Source organism: Lutra lutra, chromosome 7, assembly GCF_902655055.1.
Source record: "Lutra lutra chromosome 7, mLutLut1.2, whole genome shotgun sequence".
Taxonomy (NCBI): Eukaryota; Metazoa; Chordata; class Mammalia; order Carnivora; family Mustelidae; genus Lutra; species Lutra lutra.
The window spans coordinates 145,058,868-145,086,778 of NC_062284.1; the positions used below are offsets into that span (position 1 = coordinate 145,058,868).

At 53.1% G+C, this 27,911-nt stretch overlaps 1 long non-coding RNA gene across 1 annotated transcript; it reads left to right on the forward strand.

Annotated features, from left to right (window-relative positions):
* The first annotated feature begins 21,837 nt into the window (after positions 1 to 21,837).
* LOC125105507 (uncharacterized) lies at positions 21,838 to 23,963 on the forward strand. Its single transcript, XR_007128920.1, has 4 exons — positions 21,838 to 22,273; positions 22,392 to 22,557; positions 22,988 to 23,175; positions 23,468 to 23,963. It is a non-coding gene; the product is annotated as an uncharacterized LOC125105507 (long non-coding RNA).
* The last annotated feature ends 3,948 nt before the right edge of the window (positions 23,964 to 27,911 follow it).

Consider the following 27,911-nt stretch of genomic DNA (forward strand, 5'->3'; position numbering starts at 1 on the left):
AAAAATAAAAGTATATGTAACAAAAGGAACCTAAGAAAGAGTTAAAGATGTGTCTTTTCCCCTGAAATCATGGAGGGAAAGATATCATTCTGAATTATGAAACTCAAAGAATTTGACTTGGTAAGTTGTTGACTCAGATCATTTACAAGTGTGTAAATTTTGCAAATCTATGCAAAACTGGGACTTGTCTGCACATTCGTAACTGTTACCACCTCGCTCATTTCTGGGTTTCAGTGAATCTGGTATTTAAAGTGAAGGGTCTTACAATATTTCTAAGAAGATCACTTCAGATAGAAAGCTGGAACTCTGTCGTACTTGGCAAGCGCTGCCGGGGGGCGGAGTGTGCAATCATGTTTCTGGATTCCTGCACGGAACAAGAACCTGGCAGATTCCTCAAACACAAGACAGTGTCCGTCTCTGCTGGATTCCGTATCGCAAGGAAGACATTGAGTCTTGACTCGCCTTAAATAAGATCTTTGAGGTATGAATCCTACTTCCAGGGAATATATGTTTCAGAATAATAGGACAATCGCACACACACACACACACACACACACACACACACACAAGACTTTCATTGTAGGGAACACTGGAAAATCCCCAAATATCCAGCAAGAAGGAAAGAAGGAAACAGTTCCACTACCAAGGACAGTGTGACCATTCAGACGACTCGCTGACTCCATCCTCAGGGGTGGGGAAAGTGTCCTTGGCACGGCATTAAGGAACACGCAGATTTGCAGAGCGATGTCTGCAGCACAATCGCTGCATAAATATACACGCGCTTGTACCAGATCGCTGGCATGGCGTATGCCTGGGGCAGGCACGTGAGAGCATCGCTGGGCTGAGGGGAGGGTGACGTCCCATCTCTACTCCACGTAATTCCTTAGAATCTATTCTTTCTGAGCCCTGCGTTCCCCACGAGCGGGAACTGTTACCTTGAAGATCTTGTTCAAGGTGAACCAAGACTTTCAGCCCATGAGATTCTTCCTTGTTCAGATTTTTGAGAACAGTGCTTTTGTGCGGGGGGAGGGGGAGGGCATTAAAGACCTATGTCTGGGGGCGCCTGGGTGGCCCAGACGGCGAAGCATCAGACTCTTCATTTTGGCTCAGGTCATGGCGTCGGGCGGTGGGGTCCAGCCCCCAGTGGGTGCCACACTCAGTGCGGGGTCTGCTTCAGATTCTCTCCCTCCCTCCCCCTTTGCTCTTCCCCCCTTCTCTCTCTCAAAATAAATGGATCTTAAAAAAAAAAAAAAAGACCTTAGTCTAGCGCTTGAGTCTATTAGGATTTGTGTGTGATTTTCAGTTCGTTCTTTCTTTCTTTCTTTCTTTTTTTGACACAGAGAGAGATCACAAGTAGGCAGAGAGGCAGGCAGAGAGGGATGGGGAAGCAGGATCCCCGATGAGCAGAGAGCCCGATACAGGGCTTGGTCCCAAGACCTGGGATCATGACTTGAGCTGAAGGCAGAGGCTTTAACCCACTGAGCCACCCAGGCGCCCCACAATTCTTTATTTCAATATTTTATTTAGTTTGGATACTTTCTCCAATAAAGCATTTTTGAAGCTAGAAAAAAATTTTTTAAGAAAAAATGTTTTAATAAAAGTCTGTATAATAGAGGAAAGGACGCCTAAGATTTTACATCAAATGGGGACCAGGTCACCTGGAGATGGGAGAGCGGACCTGCCTCCAGGGGCAGGACGGGGACTTCTCCCACCTGATGGGTCAATCCTTCGGCCAGTTCTTTGGTGAGGGGCCCCATCCAGGTCTGGACGGAGGCTGGAGGCTGAGGCAGGTTGGGGGCCGGCGGGAGGGAGGGACAGACGGGGGGCCTGCAGCTGGCAGAGCGCAGCCAGGAGGGCGGGGCAGGGGCCAGCTGTGGACCCCCACACTTGTGTGGGTTTGGGCAGAGCCACGGGAAGGTGGAGCCCACACAGGGCCAAGTGGGGTGGGGGTGTGGTTCTTGTCACCGGGCACCCGAGCGAAAGGGGTCACGTGCGGTCAGCAATGGGCTCCTGGGCCAGGAGCGCGCCTGTTTCTCAGGGATGGGCGAGGTCTGGAACTTGCGGGGCCACAGCCGCCGGCCGGGACCAGCCCCATCAACCTGGCCACGCCCTCCCATTTGTCCTGTTCCCGAGAAGAGGCCCAGCCACACAGGAACCGTGGGGTCCATCCCCAGTGTGACCAGGGGTGCAAGAGTCCCCTTTTAGCCGGGAGGGCTCCTGCCTCGGGCCCCCAGACCCATACGGAGGAGGGGGCTGCTCTGTCGGTGTCCGAGTGCCCCGAGCAGAGAACCCTGGTGGGACCTGGAAGAACAGAACGGGGGTTCATTTTCCCCAAGTATGCACAGGTTGTTCCAGAACTCTTTAGCAGGCGGGAGCACCTTGTGAGCTTCTAGACCGACTGAAAGGAGCAGCAGTGTTGGCACTCCCCGGGAAACAGGGTACCATGGCTGGATGGAGCAAAACTGGCGGGGCTGGGGCCACAGGAACCCCAGAGAGAGAAGGTGACCCGAGCCAAGCGCCAGCCCCTCCCCCCTTGCACTGGTGGGGAGGGGTCCTTGGGCCCAGGGACAGGGAAAAGGCTGGGTCACCCCTGGGGGTGCCCATGGATAGTGGACACTGGGCTGGTTGTTTGCTCACGGGTAAGATGCAAATATGTACGACCCCCTTCTCAAGAGGCACTGGGGCAGATGGGACGGCCCACCATCCTCCCTGCTGCCGGAGCTGGCCGTACTCTAGGTTCCCCTTCTGGATGTCCCGAGCTCATAGGTTCTACACCCACCCTGTCCCGTCTATCCGAGGCCCTGGAGAGCAAGGCACAGGCCCCACACAGCCCACCTGTGGGCCCAGGTGCTGCAGGCGGCGGATGGCAGCCCAGATTCCAGCTCCTGGGAAGGGTGCGGCCACCAGGAGGGATCAGACAGGCCGTGGCCCCTGGGACTGTCCGGGACTGTGGGACCCCCAGCTTCAGAGAACAAGTGCCTCTGGACACGGAGGATCCCATAGCTGCAGAAAGAGCTGGGGGTGGGCGGTGAGGGGCTTTCCAGGAGCCCGTCCCCCCAGCGGAGCCTCGGAGAGCAGGGTCCCCTGGGGCAAGAGAAGACCTGCCCACTAGGCTTCCCTGGAAGCTGTCTGGGGATCGCAGGCCCTGGCCCGACACCCTGATCTGGAAGCCAGGGGCGGCGGGCCTCTCTTCCGCCGTGCTGGTTCTGCCCCCTAGTGGTGGCAGCGGGGGATGTGCCCAGGGGAGGCGCCGCTTGGTTGCTCCCCTTGAGCTAAGGGTGTACGACCCAGCTCTCGCTACGAGGTCAAGGCAGCTCATCAGCAACCCATGGCACAGACAAGCAGTCCAAGGAAAAGCACGGAGCAGACCATGACACCTGTTGCTGACGTACTCGCTGAAACAAGTTTGAAATCTGTTGAAATGTCCCACGCTTTTTCATGGGAACTTACAACCTTTTCTCTTTCTTTCTTCCTTTCTTCCTTCCTTCCTTCCTTCCTTCCTTCCTTTCTTTCTTTCTTTCTTTCTTTCTTTCTTTCTTTCTTTCTTTCTTTCTTTCTTTCTTTCTTTCTTTCTTTTAACAAAAGTTTAAACTGTTTCCAGGGATGTAATTTCTGGGATACTGCCAACATTGACACTGAAAAATAAAACGGTCACATCACTCTCTGGACTGTATCTAACTTAATCTGAATGTCGTGTGATTTATGGGGCTCTAACTTATGCTCAGTGACGCGCGCAAACCTCAAGCATCGTTTTTACATCTGCAAACTGGTAGCACTGGGTCAGGACGTGCACAGTATTCCTTTGTGTCCCCCACCCGGGCAATATGCCCTCCAGAAGGACACTCCTCCTAACCTGTTACCATAGATTAGCTTTGCCTGGTTTTGATCATATGAACGGACGCATACGTGGCATTCTCTCCCATGCCCGACTTCTCTCACTGAGTGCCGTATCTGGGAGATTCACCCCTTGTGCTGCAAGTGTCTGCAGAGTGTACTTTCCCTTCCTGGCGGGTTATTCCGTTGCATGACTATCCCACAGTTTATCTGCTCATTCTACCACCGATGGGCATTTGCTTCCAGTTTTATTCCAGCAGGAATAAAGCTGCTATGAACATTTTCACACATGCCTTGTGGGACAGAAGCCCTACTTTGTTACACACACACACACACACACACACACACACACCCCGGGGAGTGAAACTGCTGGCCTGGGAGCCCGCAGACTTGGCTCTAGGGGTGCTGCCTGATGCTTCTGGAGGGCACTCTAGTGTTCTCCCCTCCTCACGCCACCCCCCCAACCGTCTAGTTATATCTAATTTTTTTTTTCTATGTCTTCTTTTGTCTCCTGGACTTTGGGCCAATCGAAGTTAAACTGACAGAAATAATAAGTCAGACATTCAACAGAACCAAGAAGGCACATCATATAAATGTAAACTGTGCCGTCAAGTAAGGAAAATACATATATTTTTTAAAGATTTTATTTATTTATTTGACAGACAGAGATCACAAGTAGACAGGCAGGCAGCGAGAGAGGAGGAAGCAGGCTCCCCGCCGAGCAGAAAGCCCGATGCAGGCCTCGATCCCAGGACCCTGAGACCATGACCTGAGCCGAAGGCAGAGGCTTAACCCACTGAGCCACCCAGGTGCCCCCAAATGAGACAAATTTATGTATGAAATGAGTATGGGTTTGAAATCAGACCCGATTTAAATTCTGGTCCTTCCTTTAGCTAACTATGGTGGTATGTTACTTACCCCTTCTGAACCTCAATTTTCTCATTGATGAAAAGGTAGTTGTGAGGAATAAAAGTGAAAATATGAGTGAATGTGAGAACCTAGCATATCATAAGTGGTAATTCCTCTCCCTCTTTCCTTCCTGAGTGATTTCCTAAAAGGAAAACATGCCTTGTTAGCAAGGTGCATGACAGGCTCTCTTGGGAGTATGGCTTGGCCCTGAGAGCTGTCCTGCAAGGAAACTGTAGAAGCAGCATATATTGGATGATAAAGAAACTATTTGTAATAAAGAGTAAAATTATTTTTAAAGATTTTAAAAAATGTATTTATTTGACAGATCACAAGCTGGCAGAGAGGCAGGCAGAGAGAGGGATGCACACTGAGCAGAGAACCCGATGTGGGGCTCAATCCCAGAACCCTGAGATCATGACCTGAGCCGAAGGCAGAGGCTTTAACCCACTGAGCCACCCAGGCGCCCCAGAAAATACATATTTTTAGTGTATGTTGAACACTCATGACAAAGCATCCGTCATACTTTGGATGACCAGGTCACCAAGAAAGTCCCAAGAAGATCCATAAGGTAGAAATAATACAAACAAACCTCATCCCAGTAAAATAAAACCAGAAGTTAATTTTTAAAAAAGTCTTTCCATCTTGAAAGGAAAAAAATTACCTCTCCGTTAAACAATTAAGGAGGATATAACTGAAATTGAAGACATTCTAAAAACGAATGATCATGGAAATGCTCTGGGAAACAATTACAGAGAAAAAAGAGCACAACTTTAATGACTTCATCCAATAAAAACTTCAAAACAAAAATAAGTAAATGAGGTATGGCTTGGTCTGGGTTTCCCAGAAAACAACCGAGGCAGAGACAAATATACTCACGCTTTTCAGGGGAGGTACCCACCCAGGCAGCAAGGGGAGGGAGACAAAGAAAGGCAAGGGACGACAGGACCCAGGGTGAAACGGTTCGCTGCCATGCTGGCTGCCATGTCACCCTGAGCCCCAAGGGAACGAGCAGACTGCTTAGTGCATGGGTTTGCTTGGTTCGTGGGGCTTCTTTGGAAAAACTGGAAGGAGTTTTCCTCAGCACTTCAGAGAGAGGAGGGAAAGGGCATTAGATCCTTCCCATCTTTGGTTTTCCGTTGGCCGAAGTTTGCCCTACGAGGAGTTCACTTCCTCGTGCTTCTGAGCTGCTTGCTGGGTCATTCGGGGGCCAGACTGCAGGTCCCACAGCCTGGGGCACAGCGCTTCATCCAGGAGCGGCAGGAGGCCAGCACCCCACAGACGTGTTGGGTCTGTTTGACTACAAAGTGGTGGCAAAGGAGGAGAGTCCATTATACCCAGGGTGCGTGCCCACCTGTCCCAGGGGCCGGGACAGCCTGGGCCCTGGCTGAGTCATCTGGGAGTGGAGGCAGCCGGAAGGAGCAAGCAGCGGAGGGCTGGGGGGGGGGGGTGGCACGTGGGGAGGTACGTGTCTCGCGTGTCCATTACAGCCCTTCTCCCCTTGCTTCCCTAGATCGTCTCCTCTGTCTGTACAGCCCTTCTCCCCTTGCTTCCCTAGATCGTCTCCTCTGTCTGTATCTAGCTTCCATGCTACACTGTGGGGTCTCCTTTTTTTTTCTTAATAAGAACAGGATGATATCATTCCAAGTAATCAAAGACCCCCTTTGGCCAGTCTCTTGGAAGTCTTAAGGGTAGATGTCCCAGTGAATCCCCAGGTTCTGGATGATCTCTCCCTGCCTCCATCATAGGGGAACAACCACAGCATCTCATGGTCACTAGAATCAAGCACCTTCCTATCTGTTGGTTCACTGGCACCCGAAGCTGCACGATATTTAGAGGAAAGCTTACCAGTGACAACCAGTAGCCAAGTGACAACTGGCAAAACCAACAGTGACCTCAGGTTAAGTTTCTTCCCTGGGAGGGACCCCCTGCACCTGCAACTTGGCAGAATTTTAGGGACAAGAACCAGAAGTTTCACAAGTGGGTCACCGGCCCAAGTGCATCTTTTTCTGTCGAGTGCTCATTGGGAACTCCTCACGAGGCCATAGGTGTGAACAGACGGACACGGGGTGCATCTATGACAGAATTTATTCATGTCTTTTGGACCATCTTGAGCCTGGTTTTGAAAGAGTCACTTCCCTTATGTGATGGGTTGCTCCTGCGTGTGCCTGTCCCAGGACTCTGTTATGACTCAGTGGGTCAAATAACGGCTTGTGCTGGGGAACCCTTGTTGCATGGGCACGTGTGTCCCGTGGTCCTCTGCTGTGTGTCTACGAGGGCCTGACAGCTTGCGAGGAGCTGTTCCTCAGGTGCAGACAAGGGCGCGGGTCTGCTCCATATGCTGGATGACTTTGCAGCAAATCTCCTATCGGGGATCGCCAGACAAGCCAAATAGTACTCTAACCCCATCCAGATACTTTCATTTCCATCACATCTGTTGGATCTGTGGCTCAAGAGGCGTCCTGGACCTTCTGTGAAGTGCTCGGTCCCTTGGGCTGGGCGCTATTCAAAACTGGAAGTCTTTGGATCACTATATAAATGGATTCAGTATTGTTACCTCGTACATGCAAAGGGCCCCCTTAAGTAGCTGGGCCTCTCACACAGACACCCAGACACCCAGCTGTACCTCTGCTCAGCACTCACAGATGCAAGAAGTAGCAACTTGAACTTTAACTTAGGGAACATGTTTCAGAAGGTCCAGGCCATCGAACCTCTAAAAACCTCACTGACATGGCAGTCTGCTGATTATTCTTTAGGGTTAACTTTCCCGCTATCTGTCCACCTGAGGCTTACTGGTGTATCCAGGCAGTTGCCGTTTCCTGCGTAACAGGTCCAACTAACACGACACCGTCAGCATGGGGGACCGCCATGATGTCGCACAAGCCATCAGGACGATCGAATCCCTACAGATTGTGTCGGAACAGAGAGCGGTTACTAACAAAGCACTGAGGCAAGACACACAGGTACGTTAATATCCTTATCGCCAAGAGTTGAACTGCATTTTCCTCTTCTGTCTTCATAGGTATCGAGATGAATCCGCTCACCACACCAATAACCACGTATCCTGTTCCAGAGGCTTCGCTGGAAAATGACACACCCAGAAGAGCAGCTGCAGTTGGAACTGTCACCTGTTTAAGCGAACATTTGTCCATCGCCATCTCCTATAACCCCTCTAGGTCATGTGGATGGCAGACAGGTAAGTAGAATTAATATTTTGGAAGGGCCACCATCCTTGTAGGTTTTAACCCACCGAGCCACCCAGGTGCCCCCATCCTTGTAGGTTTTAAATCTTTGATGGTGGTGCTTTTACTTGACTCTCTCTACCATATCGGCCTATGCCATAGATCAGGTAACAACTGGAAAGGCAGGTCTCAGTGAGCAAGTACTTTTCAAGCCTCTGTTGGTGGTGTTTGCTAATGTCACCTTGACCAAAGCAATTCGCACATCCAAGCCTGAATTCAAGCGTCGGAGAGATAGACAAGGCCTCTTGATGGGATGGACATCAAAGAATTTGCAGTCATTTTCAAAAACTGAACCAAAGGGACACCTGGGTGGCTCAGTGGGTTAAGCCTCTGCCTTCGGCTCAGGTCATGATCCCAGGTCCTGGGATCAAGCCCCAGGTCCTGCTCTCTGCTCAGCAGGAAGCCTGCTTCCCTCTCTCTCTCTGCCTGCCTCTCTGCCTACTTGTGATCTCTGTCTGTCAAATAAATAAATTAAAAAAAAAAAAACCCTGACCAAAGCCCTGCTGTAGAGAGTAGGAAGATCACACAGTACCCTCTTGATTTAGGACGCTGCCAGACTGGGGTGAGTCAGCTCGTACCTGTGGCTGATGGTATGTGACATGGGGCACGGGAGGGGTCAGCTACAGAAGCCTCTCGCGTCACTCAGGTCCTTTCATGTCACACTGTAAGTCCAATTCCTCAGGTTCTTTCAGTTCCTCTAAAGGCTTAGTGCACAAAACCAGGGGAATAAGCTAAAGTCAGTGATGCGACTGGACCCAAGGTGGCAAATGAGATTTTCCTCCTTCTCCACCGCTCATTCTAGATTTTCCTGTCCTTCAACAAGAATTTTAAACGCCCTAGGTTGCTTGCTTGCTAGAGTGACTAAGTCTTTCAGACTTGAGGAGTCTGAGACTTCAGCTGCCTTACTTTTGTCCAGATGTGGTTGTACCCACTGCCCTGTCATCATTTAGTTTATAAGCACCAAGAGATGCCCCGGAAGACCCTGAGCTCCAGATGGACTCCTCTCTGCATCACTGCGAGGCACGACAGAGCTCCTCCTGGTAATTAGGGTCAATTACCCCACCAGCAAAGTCACTCCTTTTTCGCCTGCTGGTCCATCAGGATAGTGTTCAAAGGGGACCAGAGGGTAGTCATAGCTTTGAGCTCTTATAGTTTCTGGAGGAAGAATTCACTCACCCCCCGAGACAGGAATGTAGTAGAGCATAAATTTTCAGCTACTGAAAGCACAGATTCTTCACGTAGGTCCTGGGAGTGATGCTGAGAGTGGCCATTCCTATTTCCATCCAGTGTCTCCTAGCAATTTAGACAGACCACGATGTATGGGCCGTTGGTCCAATGCTTACTCCACATCCTCATGGATAGAACCCCAGCCCTGCAGGGTGATGGTCCCATTCTAGCATTCTAGTGCCTTAGCTGAAAATTCCAGTCTTGTATCCGGCCAGCTGCTTCAGGGTGATATGATCTGTACCAGGTATAGAGGGTCACAGCCATAAGCCACTGTCACACCACTTTTGCTGTGACGTGCAAGCCTCATGCTGAGGGGATGGTGTGTAAGATCTAGCAGGCATCGGTAAACCTTTGCAAAGCAGAGCTGGCAGGGGAACCTTAGGCACAGGACAGAAATCTATATCTGGAGTAGGTGTTGATCCTACTTCCTCCTGTCTTGGTTGAAAGAGGTCTGATACAAGATGCCGGCCAGGTGAGTGGTTGGTCTTGTTAAGGGGACAATAGAGGTATTGTCACTGAGGGCTACTGATGAAGGTGCCATCTCTTCTGCTGACCGGTCAGCATGTGACAGCTTCCCTGGTGACATAAGTCTCAGCAAGAGGGAGTCCCCTCCAAGCCTGCATCTCTGCCAACATGACTATTTTGGCCACGGTCCCACGGTGCAAGTGTTAGGGTTGGGGAGGACGGAGGCTGACTGACACCTATGGGAAAAGTCATCTGGTCTACCAGGTTGTCTACACTTCTTAAGGGAGGGGGCTCTTGGGTCAGCTCCTGTGAGACACGAAGATCTGCTTACTTTTGGCCCAGCTCCCTCATGTTCACACACCTGTCCCCCGAACTCCTTGTCTCCAGTCCTCCCACCTTACTCTTCTCTTGCCCCTAACTAAACAGCCAACCGCTCACCGCTGCCCAGGAATATCCTTACCTCAGGTCTCTCCCATCCCTTAACTCAGGTGAGCGCATGTGGTTCTCATAGCGCCATCTACTGGGGGGGGGTCACTTCACCACTACCCCCAGGGACAACCCCCAGGGTAGAAGCGATCTATTTTTAGCTTATACCAAAACATCAAGTGGTTCTCTCGCACATTGGTCCAAGTTTTGTATCAGCCAGTCTTAGGAACCCTCTCATGAAGGCAGAGCTGTGTGTTGAAGGAGAGGTGTTAGTGCCGCAGAAGACTGGAGGCACTAGTAAGCTGTGGGTCTGGGCCACCAGCTCGGGTGACTTATCTGTCCTCTTGGATATGAACTCACACTTACATCGTCTGCCGTCTGATGAACCGCTGCTGGGTCCACCCGACTCAGACGTGGAGAGCTTATAACGTCCCCTCCCTAACAGGCAGTTATGGCCACACAGTCACATAATGTCCTATGGTCAGGTGTCAGGACCTGGGTCCTAGGGCCCGGTGGCATGCCAGAAGCTCTTCCTCAAACTGCGAGTGGCTATCTGCTCTGTGTCATGACTTCACCCCAGAACCTGTAACTCCCCCACTGGGTTTGTCAGAGATTTCCCACACCATCTTTATCTAGTACAGATATCTTGAGTACCTCTGGATCCACTAGGAGAGGGCAGTTCTGGGCCCTACTCATGGAGAAGCGACAATGTACAATAACTTGTCTTTTATCTCAGAGGGGATGTCGTGACATACTGTGGACCATTGGACCCTTAAAAACTTCATCAATGTGCAGGACCCAGAATTATTTAGGGTCTCTGCCCTCTGGCACACAGGTGACAGAACAGCACACCCAGACTTCTTGCTACTTCCTGCTCAACGCAGGAGCGTAACTTACGAAACCAGTGGACTTGCCTACGCTCCCGCTCACTGCAAAGCTTTTGTGGCGAATGTTGTCCGAGAGGAGATGAAGGGTCCTAGCTCCAGTAAATGTGCTCTGCTCTCTTTTCCATGTCGGTGCAAATTATCTGATCCTCTTTACTGATGGGGAGTGAAGAGAATGTATTTGCTAAATCGATCAGTGTCACACAGTGCCAGAGGCCAGGCTGATCTGTTTGGGTAAAGATGATAATTCTGGCACAGGTGCAGAGTCTGGGCTATCACTTGGATTAAGGTGACAATAGATGGCCATCATCACTGTGGATCATCTGGGTATTTCCAGGACTGTACATTAAACAAGGAGACACCTCACAGTGCTACAAAAACAAAAGTGCCCAGTGCTTAAGGGGGAGGATTATGCCAGAAGGACAGGTAGTCTAACTGGTTAAGGCTCTTACTAGTAAACTCTAGGGTTATGTTAGCTTCAAAAGGAATCATAACTGTAATTAATTGTAAACCATTCAATAAATCAAACCCATGACTTGATAGTTATGCCAGAAAAGTAAAAAGGAACATAAAGAATGTTCATCCTTTTAGAAGAATGCCTGCCGGAATGCTCAGACCTCACACAAGGATTAGAAAACTGCACTTTCTGCAGCCTCCCCTGAAACACTTCACTCGGTAAGGACCCTGCACAGATCAGTTTCCCAAACAATAGGGCCGCAGAGCAAATAATCCCGCCCCCAGACAAGAAGCATTTGTTTCTCATTCACAGCTTTGTGATTTGCATGAATTCTTGTTTGTTGGGTTCATCCCAGCCCATGGGCTAGATCGGTTTTGTCCTCCGTGGACCAGGCTCCACGGGGGACATGTCCGTGTCGTGACACATTGCAGCAGGACAAGAGCCCAACCCAAGTTCAGAAGCATATTTAACACCCTTCCCTGTGTCATGTCTGCTAACATTGCATTAGCTAAAGTAAGTCACATGGCCAAGCCCAGGGTCAGTGGGGAGGGAAATGGATTTCCTGTACTTCAGTGGGAGATACTGAGAAGTCATGTGGCAAAGCAGGTGTAACTCTACACCTGGGAAGGAGTAAAGAATTGAGTACAATGATCTACCAAAGATCTGACAGAAGCTAAAACCAGCTGGTGAAGCTGTGGAGAAACAGCATATTTGCAAGATGCACAAAGTGTCAACCCACTAGATACTAGCTAATTTCAAAAAGAAAAAAATGTGATAGAGATACACAATGGAATATTACTCAGTCATAAAAAGAACAAAACCTTGCTATTTGTGACAATGAGGATCGATCCGGAGGGTATTATGCTGGATAAAATAAGTCAGAGGAGGACAAATACCATACGACCTCTTTTATATGTTGAATCTAAAAAACAAAGCAAATGAACAAATAAAACAACACAGAAACAGACTCACAAATACAGAGAACACACTTGTGATTGCCAGAGGTGGGTGGGCAGGAGGATGGTTGAAATAGGGGAAGGACATGAAGGGGTTCAAACTTCCAGTTACAAAATAACTAAGGCGCCAGGATGAAAAGTACAGCATAGGGAAGACAGTCAGTCATATCATAACAACTCTGTGTGGCGGCAGATGGGAACTAGACTTCTTGTGGTGAACATTTAGTAATGTATATAAATGTTGAATCACTATGTGATACACCCAAAACTAACATGGTATTGTATGTCAACTCTACTTTGATTTTTAAAAATAATTAATTAAAGAAAAATAAAATACTTTTACGTTTCCACTTAGATCTTTCTTTGACCCGTGGGTTACTTAGAAGTGTGTTTTCCATTTCTAAATATTTGAGGATTTTTTCCCAGAAATCTTTCTGTCATTGTTGGCTAATTTAATTCTATTGTGGTTAGAAAACATACTTTGTATGACTTGGATCCTTGTCCAACTTCTAAATCCGCTGAGACTTGCCTTATGGCCCAGAGCGTGGTTCGCCTTGGCAAACGTTTGGTGTACCCTTGCGAATACTTGTATTCTGGGTTGTTGTGGGGCAGAATATTCAATAAACGTCAGTCAAGCTTGTTGGCGGCATTCTGAGCTTCGACCCCACTTACCCCGAGACGGGCGTAGAGCTCTCCAGCTAACCTGATCTGTCGATGTGTCTGGGTCTCCTGGCAGTCTGATCAGGTTTTGTTTGGTTTCTTTCAAAGCTCTCTTACTAGGTGCATAAACATTTACATGTGTTACGTTCTCTTGATCAACTGACGCCTTTGCCTTGTTCGTGGCCCCCATTCTTGCTTCTGAAATCTATCTTGTCTGATGTCATCAGAGATAATCCAGCTTTCTTTGACTTAATAAGGTAGCTTTCCCCGTCCTTTTGCTTTTAAGCTACTGGCTTTATATTTGAAGTGGTTTCTTGTAGGCAGCATACAGTTGTGTCTCGCCCCTATAGCACACATTTTTTTAATAAAGATTTTATTTATTTATTTGACACACAGAGAGAGAGAGATCATAAGTAGGCAGAGAGGCAGGCAGAGAGAGAAGGAAAAGCAGGCTCCCCGCGGAGCAGAAAGCCCGATGTGGGTCTCAATCCCAGGATCCTGAGATCATGACCTGAGCCGAAGGCAGCGGCTTAACCCACTGAGCCACCCAGGCGCCCCTCCTTTTTCTTTTTTTTTTAAGATTTTTAAAAAATTTTATTTGAGAGAGAGAGTGTGTGAGAGAGCATGAGAGGAGAAGGTCAGAGGGAGAAGCAGACTCTCCACAGAGCAGGGAGCCCAATGCAGGACTCGATCCCGGAGTCCTGGGATCATGACCCAAGCCGAAGGCAGTCGCCCAACCAACTGAGCCACCCAGGTGCCCCTACAGCATACATTTTTAATTGAACCACGGTCTGCCTTCCAGTGATATTATGCCCCTGCACGTACAGTAGGAAACTCACAACAGTTTGCTTGCCTTCTGCCACTTCTGCCACTGCTATCCTCTGTGTCACTTGGCACGGGTCACAGCCCCAACTCACCATTATTTTTACCTGTTCCTCTGCGTGGACCCGGGTTCTCTCGGGCATTTTGTGCGTTGAGATGCAGGACTTCCCCAAACACGTCTTGCAGTAGGAGCCTGCTGGCGATTTGTCTTTCCAGCTTTTTGTACGTCTTGTGCCTTAGTTTCTGAAGGATATTTCTGCAGAGTGATAAATTTTATGCCAACTGTGGTTTTTTTCTTTGCTTCCATTCTGCAAAATGCTGCTCCACCATCTCCCGATTACATTAGTTCTGACACTGGTTTGATCTTTCTTCTGCCTCCTTAAATACAGAGACCACAGTTTCCCGGTGTCCGAGCTCCTGTTCCACCTGTGTCCCGTATGGCTCCATTCCAATGGACGGAGTTCTCTCCTTGTTAAGCGTTCTACCTTCCTTTCTCCCGCACACCTGCTACTTCTACTGGGAAATCAGATGATGTGAAGATTATCTTCTTGGTCTGGATATTTTTGTGTTCTGTAAATATCCCCCATCTTTGTTGCGGGATGCAGTGCAACTACTTGGTAGGGCCAAGCAGCATTTAGTCTGGGGTTAATTTTCCTTCCTCCTGCACTGCGACCTGGTTGGTACCCTCACCAGTATCACATCCCAGTCTTGCTGATGGGAAGAGACAACTGTTCCTTGCTGTGGGGGAGCACCGGGCACAGCTTCCACTCCTTTTGGGTAGTCCCTCCCACCCCCCAGCACGTGCCAATGGCTTCTCAGCTGGACACTGCAGGGAGACCTTCTGCAAGGCTCTAGAACACTCTCTGTGTGCCCTCCTCTTCAGGACTCTGTCCTGTGGCCTCTAGACCATGCGGCCTCCCTGGACTGCACTCCGGAGATCCTGGATCTCACCCCTGCATCGGGTAGGCGCTCCAGATGGGAGCACGGGACTCGCCTCACTTGTTCCCACGGCCCTGCATCACCTCACGCTGGGGGCGGGGCTGGGGGTGGTCTTGACCGCTGTCCTCTCGTGTATTTTTGTCTAGTTTTCTCTTGTTTAGGTTAAAGAGTAAACCTGGTTTGTGCTGTTGCATTTGACCAGAACTGGGGTCCTTCTGCATGTTTTTACTTTTTTAAATTTTTTAAAAAGATGTATTTATTTTGAGAGAGAGGTGAGAGCGAGCAGGGGAGTGGCAGCAGGAGAGAGGGAGAGACTCTCAGGGAGATTCCCCACTGAGCGCAGAGCAGGACACAAGGCTCGATCCCAGGATCTGAGATCATGACCTAAGTGGAAACCAAGAATCGGACACTTAACCGACTTCGCCACCCAGGCGCCCCCTTTTGCATGTTTTTAAAGAGAGTCTGGGAGCCTGATTTTAAAATCTGAACCGACTCTGCCCCACTCTGAATCGGCACAAATCACCGGTGCCTCTCGCAGCAGCAGTGAGGAGCTGACCTGGCCCATTTCCTCAGGTGTGACGGCTCTGAGTGGAGTCCCACGGGCTGACGCTGCCTCGGGTCGTGGCTAGCTGGACTCCCACACCCGTCGCGTGGCAAGAGGTTTGCACGGTCCCAGGGAGGTTTGCAAAGCCAAGCTCTACCCAAAGTCAACACCTCCTCCTTCCCTGGAAGCCAGGAGTTTGGGAGACCTGAAATGACCAGTTAGCGCAGAAGCCCGTCCCCTCTTGCTCCCCTCCTAGACTCCTGGCCCCTGAAGTCGCCAGCAGCCGCCAACCGACGGAAGCGACCCCATTTGAGCTGTGCTCCAGGAACCCCCAGAGGCTCCTCTAGAGCCCAGCGCCTGGGTCCAGCCCAGCCCACCAAATCAGAACAGCCCTGCTAGGAGCACAGGACCTTATTCTCACACCCGGACCCTGCCCAGGGTGATTCTATGATCCAACAGGGAGGAAGGCAAGAGAACTAGAAGGGTAAGTCAGTGACCCTGGACCACAACAGAAGTCCTCTCACATCTGTGCCTTTCTCACCTGCCTGTCTGCACTCCAGCTGTAGCCTCCACGAAAGACTTCTCAGACCAGTTGCTCACAAGGACTACACTTGGGGCCTCAGCAGTTGGGGAACCCACGGGGGAGGTCACAGGGTTACATCCCTAAACTTTATTTCTTAGAGCTTTCTGAGCAAAAGGTGCAGAGATTTCCTGTACGCCCCCTCCCGCACCGTAATACACGAACGGTCACTGCCCTCAAACTCCCCTACTCGGCCTCTTCGTGCCTCCCCCTCCCTCCCTGCTGGCAACCGCTGGTGTTTTCCTGCCTCTAGCATTGCCTTTTCCAGGATGTCACAGAGCCAGAATCATCTAGTATGCAGCCTTCCCAGACTGGCCTCTTTGACTCGGTAATAGTACACGTTTCAGGATCCTCCGTGGTTTTTCAGTGCTGCTGGGGTCATTTCTCTGTAGGGCTGTCTGGGTGGACTACAGTGTCTTTATCCATTCGCTTACTGAAGGACCTCTTGGTGACTCTCGGGTTTTGGCAGTTATGAGTAAAACTGCTATAAACATCCACGTGCAGGTTTTTGTGTGGATGTGAGTTCTCCTTTCACTTGAGTCAATGCCAAGGAGCATGGTTTCTGGGTCGCAAGGTGGGAGTGTTTAGTTTTGTAGGAAGCCGTCCGAGTGCCTTCCCCAGTGGCTGCATCCTTTCCCACTCCCCCCAGGGACGAGCGAGTCTCTTTTGCTGCACCATCATCACCAGCATCTGGTGTTGCCTGTTTTGGATTTTGACCATTTTAATAGGTGCAGAGTGGTATCTCATTGTGGTTTTAATTTGTATTTCTCTAATGACAGATGATGTGGAGCATCTTTTCATGGGCTCACTTGCCATCTTTGGCAAGGAGACGCACTTGCGTCTCCTCTGGTGAGCGGTCCGTGAAGGTCTTTTACCCATTTTTAAGTAAAGTTGTTTATTTTCCTACCGTTGACTTTTAAGAGTCCTCGGTACATTTTGGATACTGGTCCTCGATCAGATATACCTTTTGCAAATATTCTGAGTCTGTGGCTGGACTTCTCATCCTCTGGGCCCTGTAGTTCAGAGAACAAAAGCTCCTGCCTATCTTTAAGGAATTCCAGCCCTCAGTTCTTCCATCCCTTGATCTTGATCTTGGAGTTTTATCCAAAAAGTTGTCACCACACCCAAGGTCATCCAGGTTTTCTTCCATTGTCTTCTGGGAGTTTTACAGTTTTGTATTTTACATTTAGATCGATGATCCCCTTTGAGCAATATTTCCTGAAGAGCAGCTCTGCTCCTTGGCCCCCATCCTCTGCCAGAGATCAGTGGGCTTGTCTGTGGGGTCCACTTCTGGGCTCTCTATTTGGTTCCACTGATCTATTTGTCTGCTCCTTCATGAACACCGCACTGTGTTGATGAGTGTAACTTTATGGTAAGTACTTAAAAAAAAACATTTTTTCTTTGGTAAATTAAAAATAGAAGAGATTGCACGAGCAGTCACATCTTAATGTGTTTCTGTAATGACAGACGATGACTTAGGGAAGTCATTATGACTTAGGGAAGCCTTTTAAAAGAGGGGTTATATCTCAGGTACCTAATCTTGTACAGAATCAGCCCAGCTCTGCTTCTCAGTTTTGTAATTAACAGCTAGATGAAAACCGAGTGCAAACAAAGGGTTTTTAACACTTGCAGGGGCGTCTTACTGGCTTCCCTCCTTGGGCAGGTCCCGGCTGTCAGTTCCTGTCCCTAACAGGCCAAGCGTCTGGAGCAGAAGCTCCAGCTCTACAGGGTTGGGCAGCAGCGCCGGGAAGAAAGCTGCCAGGTAGAGGGACCGACATATCCCAGTCGGCCTCCGACTTCCCCAGACTGAAAACCAGAAGTCCTGGGTTCGGAGAACGCCCTGCACTCTGGGCCAGCCACCACAGCGGATCACCCCCCAGGCTGCCCTCCTGCAGGTCCTGTTGTAGAAAAGGTTCCCCAACGTGCACAGACTCACCTCTGGGGATGCCCTCAGCCAAGGCCATGCGAGGCCCCCTGTCCTTGAACAAGTGGGGCTTAGGATGCAGGGACGGAGGGGACAGAGTGATAGCAGGAAAAGTAGGTGTGTGCCCTGACGTGGGCTTGGCGGGGGTCTGGGGTGCTGTCTAAGGAAGCAGGGGTTGGTTCTGGAGTGGATGCTGTCAGAAGGCGTCTCCACAGCCCTGCTCTGCCGACCGCAAGGAGAGGGGTCCCCGCAGTGACGCAGCAGCTATTGCACCCTCAAGGCCAGAGGGGGTTACTTCCTAGGCTGTGGGGGGCACAGTGAGCTTGACGTCATCTGCACTTAGACAGAGTGGTAAGGTGGCCTTGCTTTGTCTCATTCCATCATTGTCTCCGAAGGGCCTTGACTGATCACGGCGCCCATGAGAGGATTTATGTCCTCCCGGGGAGTGACACAGCCAGAGGGGCACGGGGCTGGCTCCTGTGAGCAGGCAGGAGGGGGGCCGGAGGAGTGCCTATATTTTTGTTCTGTGGAGGCTAGATGGTAAGTAGGACGAGCATAAATTAAAAACTTCCTTTCCTCAGAAGGCACTATTAGGAGAGTAGAAGCCAAGCCACCCCACTTCAGAAGATACGTTACTCTGTGTATCTAAAAAAGATGAATATCCAGAACACACAAACGCTCAAATCAATGAGGAAAAGAAAGAAAACTCATTGGAAAAAAATTCGTGTTTTCAAGACGTAGATGCAAACGTGAAAAAGTAGATGTGTAAATGGCCGTCAGCCTATGAAAATCACTCGTCTTCACAGCCATCGAGGAAATGGCAGTTAAAATCACAGTCGGACGTGATCACGCATCCACCAAAGGGTAAAATGAAGACTGAGTGTTGCCACGAAGCCCAGAAGCAAGTCACAGGCCACACGGGAAGCCACATGTAGGAAGCCACTTTGGAAACAACGTTGACGGGTGGTGTCTACCTGAGCTGCACCAACCCAAACCAAAGGACCCGGCGTCCACTCCTAGGACAGGACACAGAAGGCAGCGTGCGTCCACCAAGCCATGGCCAAGAACGCTCAGCGGCGCTCACGCCGGACAACCTAACAGCCAGCCCCAGCGCGGTGGACAGAAGTCGGCCACTCTCGCACACGGGAACATGATCCGGCAAACAGAAGGAAGGAGCCACACCCGCTCCGCAGCACATTCTGGGACAACCCAGCACGGAGGGTCATGCTGTAGGCGTCCCTGTGGACGACGGCCAGCGACAGGTGACAGTCTGCTGTGAAGAAACCGAGCTGCTTCCCTGTGGGGACGACAGGGGAGGGGAGACGACGGGGGCTTCTGGGGTAGCGACTCGGGGAGGCTCACGCCGTGCACATGTTCGCGGCTGCCCACCCACGATCTGGGTCTAGTTCTACAAGTACGATACACTTCAGAATTTCACTCACACGTGCTCGCAGACAGGTCCGTGTAGAAAGAGCCCATCCCGGATGCCGTCAGGGGCAAGGGTCTGACCCTGATCTGGCTTGGACATCTGCTTTGACCCTGGTCGCCTGTGGCACCGCCGAGGGGCAGCGACCCCCTGACAGCGAGATCTGCTGAGTGCGCGCTGCTGGCAACAGGGAAGTGACGGCAAAGACACAGCAGCGCCTGGGCTTCTCGGGCTGAAAATGCCCACCAGCCCTGCCTTCCCTCCCTGGGCTCAGCTGCCCCCTCACACCCAACAATCCACCCGGCTCTGCTTCCGGAGCCAACGGCTGGCAAACAAGCCCTCCTCATCCCCAGCCTCCGCGCCCCCACCCAGTCCTCACTTAGCCATCGTCCTGCCAGGCACAGGACACTGACGTGTCCTTCCTGCGCTCTGCCCACGAGGAAGAGAAGAGCGCAGAGAGACGTGCCCTCGATCTCCGCCAAGAGGAGACAAAGGTCAAGGACGGTCTGGCACATTCAGGGCATCGGCAGCCCCAAAGGAGTCAGCGGAGTCCCCTGTCTGGGGCCTGGGTGGCTCCAATCAGGGATTTGGCCAAGGCAGCCATTCCTAACAGGAAGCGGTTCTTCTCAGCTGCGGCCACAGCAAAACGTTCCTTGGAAACCACTAGATGCAGAATCCGTCAAATGACGTCAGAGGACTCACACCATCAAGGACAGTGAACTCAGTTCTGCAAGTACACTGTAGATGACCCCCGCCGACTTGGGGCGCGTCCACAGACCCCAAAACCACAGGGGGAGGGGGCCGAGTCTCATTTCCAGGCTTTCCAGGCAAATCCAATGCACCAAAGCTCCAGATCGCCCCCAGCCGGGAGCGGCTTCTGAGGGGAAACCATCTGTCCCAAGTGAAACACAGGGTCCCTTACCAAGGTCATTTCCGACACATACCTGGACGCAGACCAGAGGAGCAAGGGAGCCTTTGGTTAGGATCTGTTGTCCCGGAAGGAGGGAGGGATTCTGGTGTCTCCCGGCGCCCTTTGGTTCGGCGGAGACGTCTGCTCTCTCCCACCATCAGGACAAGGTTTGCCAGGACAGAGCCAGGGTCCCCAGCCTGCGGGGGACCAGAGCCCCCACACTGAGTGCGCCGGGAAGCGGGGCACCTGCATCTGTGGGAGCCGATCCCGAGGCAGCACCGGGCCGCCTCGGGCCTCGGGGAGAGCACGGAGCCCTCTCAGGGGAGGAGCGAGCCCTCCCTGGCAGCCCGCCCTTGCTGTGGGGGCTGGGAGCCCGATGAGCTTTAACTGGAACCTCCTGGGCCTTTCCTCCACCTGGAACCTGCCGAGCAGGTGAGCTGACCTGACTTTCCAGCGCCCGTCATTCCCCTCATCGTGAAAGTGTCCTCGCCGAGGTGACCTACCGGCCGGGCTGTGGGGAGACCCCAGCCCACTGCTTGCCCTCCATGCTGTTGGGACCCCAGTGGACCTCCATTCTGGCCACACGTGAGAGTCCCCCGGGCGGGTCTGGAACCAGTGGCTTCTGTCCACTTGGGCCTGAGCCGATTCCCCGGGGATTTCTGTGGCTGAGGATGCATGAGCCTCCTGGAGGATGGTCACGCGGGGTGAGAACGAGCCGCCCTGCTCCACTCTGGTGGGCTACGGGGTGGGGGAGGCACTGGGGGCTCTCCCTGGGGGGCTGCTGCTCTGGGCTTCCCCTCCCTCCGGGTCCGAGGAGCCAGCAGTCCCTGTCCCATCACACCCCAGCAGCAGGGCTCTCTCTGTGGACACGTGACTTTCTAACTGGGCTGTTTCCTGCGGTGTGACCCCAGTATTTCGGGGTTCAGCTACAGTGTCTGGGACAGTGTGATCCTGCACATGGGTGGTGTTCTTTCCCTGGGGGTTCGGCCCTGCAGGGGCCCACGCCTGGAAATGGGGGCCAGCCTGGTCCCTGGAGGGGCTGGAGGGAGACCCTGCCCATGATGGGGGGTTCCTCTTGCCCCTCCTTCTCTGGCATTTTGGCAGGGATGCCCCCTGGTCTCAGGGGCTCTCTCTGGAGCCTCTGGTCGCTGGCAGACCTGCCTTTGAATGCTGTCCCCACTTGTCCCTACCCTCCTCCTGCCTGCTCCCTGCCCCTCTGGGTTGGGGTCACAAAAGGGGAGGGGCCCTGGCCCCAGAAAAGCCTTCCCTCAGGTCCCGCTGAGAAGACTTTATCAAGGGACAAAGCCAGTGACAGATCATGATCCACATTTGAGAGGCTCCCACGAGGAGAGGGGGCCCGGGGTGGGGGTTCAGATGGAGGCAGGGACCAGGTGTCCCAGGGGAGGGGACTCCAGAGACTAGAGCCTCAGTGTGAAGCTCCCTGGCAGGCCCCCTTCTTCTGCCCTTGGGTTTGGGGTCCTTCCTGCAGGGATGGGGGTGGACAGGCTTCAAGTGCCCTGCCCAGACAAGCCTGACCTTGAGCAAGGTCAGCCTGGTTCTAGCCTCACAAATGGATCCGGAATGGCCAACCAATCCCTCCACTTCCTGGGAGCTTTCTTGCAGGGACCTGATCAGCTTCTGGGCCTCTCCTTGTTAGGGGGGAAAGCCAGGGACCGACTGAGGGACCCTGGGTGGGTGGGGTTTGGGCAGAGGCCAGGCAGTGAGGCTCAGAGCAGCACCAGCCGGCTCTCCCCGGCCTGCGGTAGGATGGGAGAAAGAGCTGCATCGGAGGGGACTTCCCCGAAGATCGCCAGGCTCGGGGGAGAAAAGGTAGACACAGTGTCAGCCCAGCAGACCAGACCCAGAGACTGTCCTGTCTCAGGGCCCCAGCCCCCCTGCTGCAGAGATGGGCAGCGGACCCTGCAGGGCGTGGGCCCTTAGAGCCTGAGGCCTTCTGGGCTGGGACCTGCTTGTCAAGGCCTGGAGGGGGTGACTGGGCAGGGACTCTTTCTGATGGCAGCCTGGGCCTGCAGACTCCCCAGGACCCCTGCTCTGGCCCCACATCCTGCAGGTAGGGAGGGACCCATGTTCTTATCTGCGCAAGGCCACACTGGGACATGGGGTCCATGGGGTCGGAGTGCTGCCTGAGGCCCCCCCTGCAGCCCGAGTCCTGTCTGTCCTTGACACAGGCCCTGGCATGAATGGTGCCAGGAATGCTGTGTTCTGGGCCCAGTGGGCTAGCCCTGTTGCCTGCCCACTCCAGAGACAGGCACAGTTCTGCCGCCAGAGCAGGCACAGGCTTCCAGAAGGTTATTCCCCACGGAGGCCCTACTGCCCCCGCCCAGGAGACCTATGGTGAGCTCCGTCTGTGTGCTGACAGGTGATTTGGTTGTCTCTGCTGATAGCCGGGAAGGGGGTGCTCTGCCTCGGAGTGGGGGTGTCCTTGCTGAGGGAGGTCCCTGTGGAGGAAAGGCCCAGGGCTAGTCCAGGGCTGGGTGGGAAGAGGCTCTTGCTTCAGGCTTTGAAGTCAATCCCCCATCGCTGGGGGAAAGAGGAACAGTTGAAGGCCTGGGTCGGCCCCTGCCTGTTGTGGGTACTGAGGTCTTGCCCGTGTCAGGAGCAAAGTCTGGGACATTTACCTGTGGGGACCGATGTTGTTCCTGCTGGAGGGCAGAGCCGTCACCGTGCACAGAACCTGCCCGGCTTTGCTAACCTTCCCAGCATTTCGTCCCAACGAACTTATTTAGCTATGGGCGTTAAAGTACACCTTTTTTAGTTGTTTCAGTTATATATTTAGAAGCATTTCTGGATGACTGACCTCGAGCTGCAGACGTTCAAACCCTTGGTAATGAGTAACCGGCAGTTAACGACTTTTCCACAGAGAAAAGAGGCACATTGAAACCCGAAGGGACGCCGGCAAGACATTCCATGTTGTAGAAGAAGTTCTCTCAAATTCCCTCATGTCGCCAAACGGTAGGTCGACCTGTTTGTACGGCTTCCTTTTGTTTCCACACCTGGGCACCAGGACAGGCATGAAGGGTTTTCCTAGGGAAAAATGCTCCCCTGGAGGGAACTGAGGCGACACTTGGAGATCCGTCTGAGCGCGTCTACTGGCGGAAAGCGCTTCCTGGGGAAGAACAGAGAGCTGAGGGGGACTTTACGAGGAAACATACGGGAGAGAGTTGTGGCAGAATAATTTCACAAAGGGAAATGTTAGGAATAGAAAATGAAAACCGGCTTATGGGCACCCTGTTCTCCTTTACAGGAAAGGCAGAGCAGCCTGTCTCCCAGGCCAGACTAAGGTCCTGTCCGGTAAACACGCAGAGGGAGAGGATCTGGGCTAGAAATCTTGCTCTGAAGGAGACGAAGCTTGCGGCCCGACTCTAGGGCCCAACAGCTCAGCTGCTCAGCCAAAGGCTCTGCGATCTGGCTTCCCAAAGCAGCAGCGTCACAAATCACGACCCCCTCTCCCCACCTTGCACTTGAGCCAGCAGTGACACCCCCCCTTCTAGGGGACTGTGGGAAATGTGACCTTGGCCTTGGTCCTTGAGCACCGGCCCTGCAGAAGCAGCTTTGGAATGTTGGGCCCCGTGGACCACCAGAGGATTCCCACATACTCTCTTTTCCTCTCCCCATGTGTTCTGCCTTCAGTCTCTTCCTGAAGGCACTTGAGATGCAGGCAACGCTGCATGAGTGTTGGACAGAGGCGAGCTCAGAAACCGGTAAGAAAACCAGGTGTAGGGGCGCCTGGGTGGCTCAGTGGGTTGAAGCCTCTGCCTTCCGCTCAGGTCATGATCCCAGGACCCTGGGATTGAGTCCCGCATCGCATGGGGCTCTCTGCTCAGCAGGGAGTCCGCTTCCTCTTCTCTCTCTCTGCCTGCCTCTCTGCCTACTTATGATCTCTCTCTGTCAAATAAATTAATAAAATCTTTAAAAAAATTCTAAAAAGAAAATCAGGTGTAGAAATTGTCTCCCACGGAGCATTGCCGGGAGCTTGGGCCGGTGCGAAAGCGCAGACTGAGAACCCGCGGAACCCGGGACCAGGCTGGCAGCGCTCCGCCCCGAGGCCCTGGAGGCCGGTCCCAGGGCGCTCCAGAGGGGACACGGGGACACGGCCCCGACGCAGCCTGCCCTCCTCCCACCAGCGGCGCGCCCCCTGTCCCTCCCCCCGCCACCCCCACTGAGGGTCTGGACGCGACCTCCAGGCCCAGCTCTGGAGCCCGGGAGGGACGCGCGTGTCCGGGCAGAGGGCACCTGGGGCGGCGGGGGTCAGGGACGCGCGCAGCGCCCGGTCTCCCGCGCCATCTCAGGCCGCTGCGCTGGGAGCAGGCGGGACACTCGGGGGACGTGGCGGTTCCTGCCTTCCGGAGAGCGGGCGGGGACACGAGCCACCCGGCCAGGGACTGCTGCGCAGAGGGGAAGACCCGGGGCCGCCTTCGCTCTCGGCTGTGCCTCCGCCCGGGCGCCCAGGACCCCCCCATCCCCAACCTAGCCCAGCTCGGGGGCGCAGGAAGCTTGGTGGCACAAGGGCAGCCTCTGGGCTGCTGCAGCGGAGTGGGGTACGGGGGTGGGGGGTGCGGGGAGGGCGGGGTCCCTGGGGGTGTCCCCGCCCCACTCCAGCCTCGACATCCCGAGCGCGTCCTCTGTGCTGAGCGCAGCGCAGGGTAAAGGAAGGAGCGCTGGGGACTCCGGGCATCCCCTGATGTCCACGGCCAGGTACTGGTCGGCCTGCCCTCTCCCCACTGCCAGTGCTCAGTCCCCACCCCCCCCATGCTCCCCTGCAGTGCTCAGTCCGAGGCCACCAGAACTGCCGGAGGGCTGGCAGGTGCCTAAGGCTCTAGGAACTCCATTTTCGCGTGTGACCCCGCGGAGACTCTTTCCTGAAGCCTGGCTCCCCACAAAGGGCCCTGGGGTCGCAGGGGCCTGCAGGATCTCCTGCCCTCTCACAGGCAGGTTCTCCTCCTGTCTGAGCAGGGCCCACCCAGCTCCCTGACACAGGCTGCCTCTCAGGGAGCAGGTGCTGGGGAGTACCTCCAGGGCCACAGACAAGACATTTCCCTCAGTGGTTTAGCAATGAAGTGTCCTGAAGCGGTCACTGCAGACCCCAGGAGCACTTGGCGTCTTTCCTCTCCCGCTGAGTCCCTACACTGCACACTCAGGGGGAAACTGGGTGTTTTCACCCTGGTTGAGCGGTTCTGAATACATGAGGGTTTGGGGTGGCAGCGCTGACAGCTTTTCCCCCTGACCTTGTCCAGAAATGCCCCCCTCGAAGGTGGTGACCCATCAGGAAGTCATGTTGCAGGAAACACTCCTTCCCGCCAGGGTCCTTGGAGGAAAGCAGCAGCTCCCTCCGTGTCTTATCTCAGAGGCCGAAGTCGAGGGAGATGGCCAAGTGGGGACACGTGTGGGGAGGGTCCAGGTCTGCTGCTGGAGCTACTGTCCATGGGGCGGCTTGTCTGGAGGGGGGGCATGGTGAGCAGCCTCACCCCACAGCAGCCAGCAGCGGCCACCCCAAGGAGACAGTCATGGTTGTCTGAGCTTGGCCGGGCGGGGGGGGCCCTCCACGCATACGCACTCCTGCCCCGGGTGTTAGAGAAGCTGGGGAGGATCTAGGGACGCTTGAGCAGGGCGGACCCAGCAACAGCCCGTCTTCAGTGGGCGAGTCATCCCGTCTGTCGTTGCCTGTGCTGTGAGCTATGTCTCTCGCTGTGCTCTAGTGGACTTTGTCCAGCCTGGATGTGAGGGCATCGAGCTTCCAGAACCTATTCCTATTGCATGTAAATTACCACTGTTTGCCTCAATTCGTATGATCATTACATTTTTTTAGAGGGAGAAGAGAGAGTGGGAGAGCGAGGGGAGAGAGGGTCTGAGGCAGGCTCCACACCAGGTGGGATTTGATCCCTGGCCCTGAGATCAAGGCCAAAGCTGAAACCAAGAGTCTCTGTTTAACCCACTGAGTCACCAGGCGCTCCTCTGAATCTTGATCTCAGCTCAGGTCTTGAGCTTAGGGTTGTGAGTTCAAGTTTTCCTGTGTTGGGCTCCACACCCATGTGGATGGATGAATGAATGAATGAAAACTATTTACCAGATCACACTACTTACCCTGAGTGTTTGAATATTTTATTTTTTTAAAGATTTTTTTTAAGATTTTATTTATTTTTTGACAGAGATCACAAGTAGGCAGAGAGGCAGGCAGAGAGAGGAGGAAACAGGCTCCCCGCTGAGCAGAGAGTCCGATGTGGGGCTGGATCCCAGGACCCTGGAACCATGACCTGAGCCGAAGGCAGAGGCTTTAACCCACTGAGCCACCCAGGTGCCTCGTGTTTGAATATTTTAAAAGTAGCATCAGCATTGGAGAAGAAAAGATACCCTATAAAAACATTAAGAACTTTCTCATATTTTGTTTTTTGATAGTAGCATATGGAACCCTTTCCTGAAAGCTTTTACTTTTTGTAACTTAAGGACAGATTTTATTGAGCTCGTTTTACAAAGTTTCAGTTTGTGCCGATGTGCACTTCCTCCCCTACACCAGCTGTAGGAGCTTCTTGCTTCCAAATAAAACAAATCCCAGCGGAACCCACACCCAGATTTCTGTCTATAACAACAAACAAGTTTGTCAAGGAAAGGTCTGTTAATATTTTATATCCCATTTAAGTAAGGTGATGGCTTATACCTTCCTGCTCTAACACAGAAAAGCAAACCCAAAGGTCTCCATGCCCAGCTCCAGGCTGAGGCTTCCCTCACTGTCCCCTCCCTCCCAGGGGTTAGACTAATTTTTGAAGCCTTGGAAACCAAAAGACTTGCTTTCCTCCTCCCACGCTGGGTGGGCCCTGGACAGTTCCCACAGAGGCATCCTCTCCCCCGCTGGTGTCACCTTACACTCTGAGCAGGGACCTCCTTCTGTGTCAGAGGGGGAATGGAGAGATACCCCTCCCTCCAAGTCACCCTAGAGGCCCCCCAAATCCACCACCATTAAGGGAGCTGGTGGAGACTCCCTCCCTGCCTCTGGTGGGTTTGTCCCAAAGTTGTCAGAGCACAAGCACCACGAGGGGACCAGTGTCCTGGGCTTCTCCTGACTGCGGCCCTGCCCCCCCGCCGCTGTGACCTGCCCACAGCTGCCCTGTGTTCCCCGATCCAGGCCTCTCTAAATAGCAGCCTGAGATCCAGGAAAATGCTCGCTGTTTCCAAATAAGTCCTTTCTCCTGGCCAGGGCTACAGGATACACCTTTCCAGCAGCACAAGGTCCTCTCTGGAATGGGGCTGGGCCTCACCCGAGGCCAAGAGGGACTTTACGAGAGGCCAGTATGACAGGTGTTTGGGAGGCCAGGCTCAGTGGTCTCCTTCCAGAAGCCCTTGACCTCCTGAGCTGAGGTTCTAGGAAGGCACCCCAGGCTGGTCGTGGAGGCCCAGTTCAGGGGCCACAGGGTTCACTCCCTACAGGACGGCTCTCCGAAGGGAATACTCGACTCCTTCTCTCCTTCAGATGCCCTCAGACAGCTCAGGGACCTCTGTTCTTTGTGGACTGAATATCTCCCCTCGTTTCACCTACAACCCCCTCGTGGCCCCCACACCACTCACCTCGGGCCCCACTCCCCCACGGGTTTGTCCTCTCCAGCGGACCACAAGAGCCAATTTCTGTCACAGCTGATGACGGGACTGGTGCCTGAGGTTCCGAACTTGGCCCCAGGGGAGCTTGTGGAGGAGGAGAC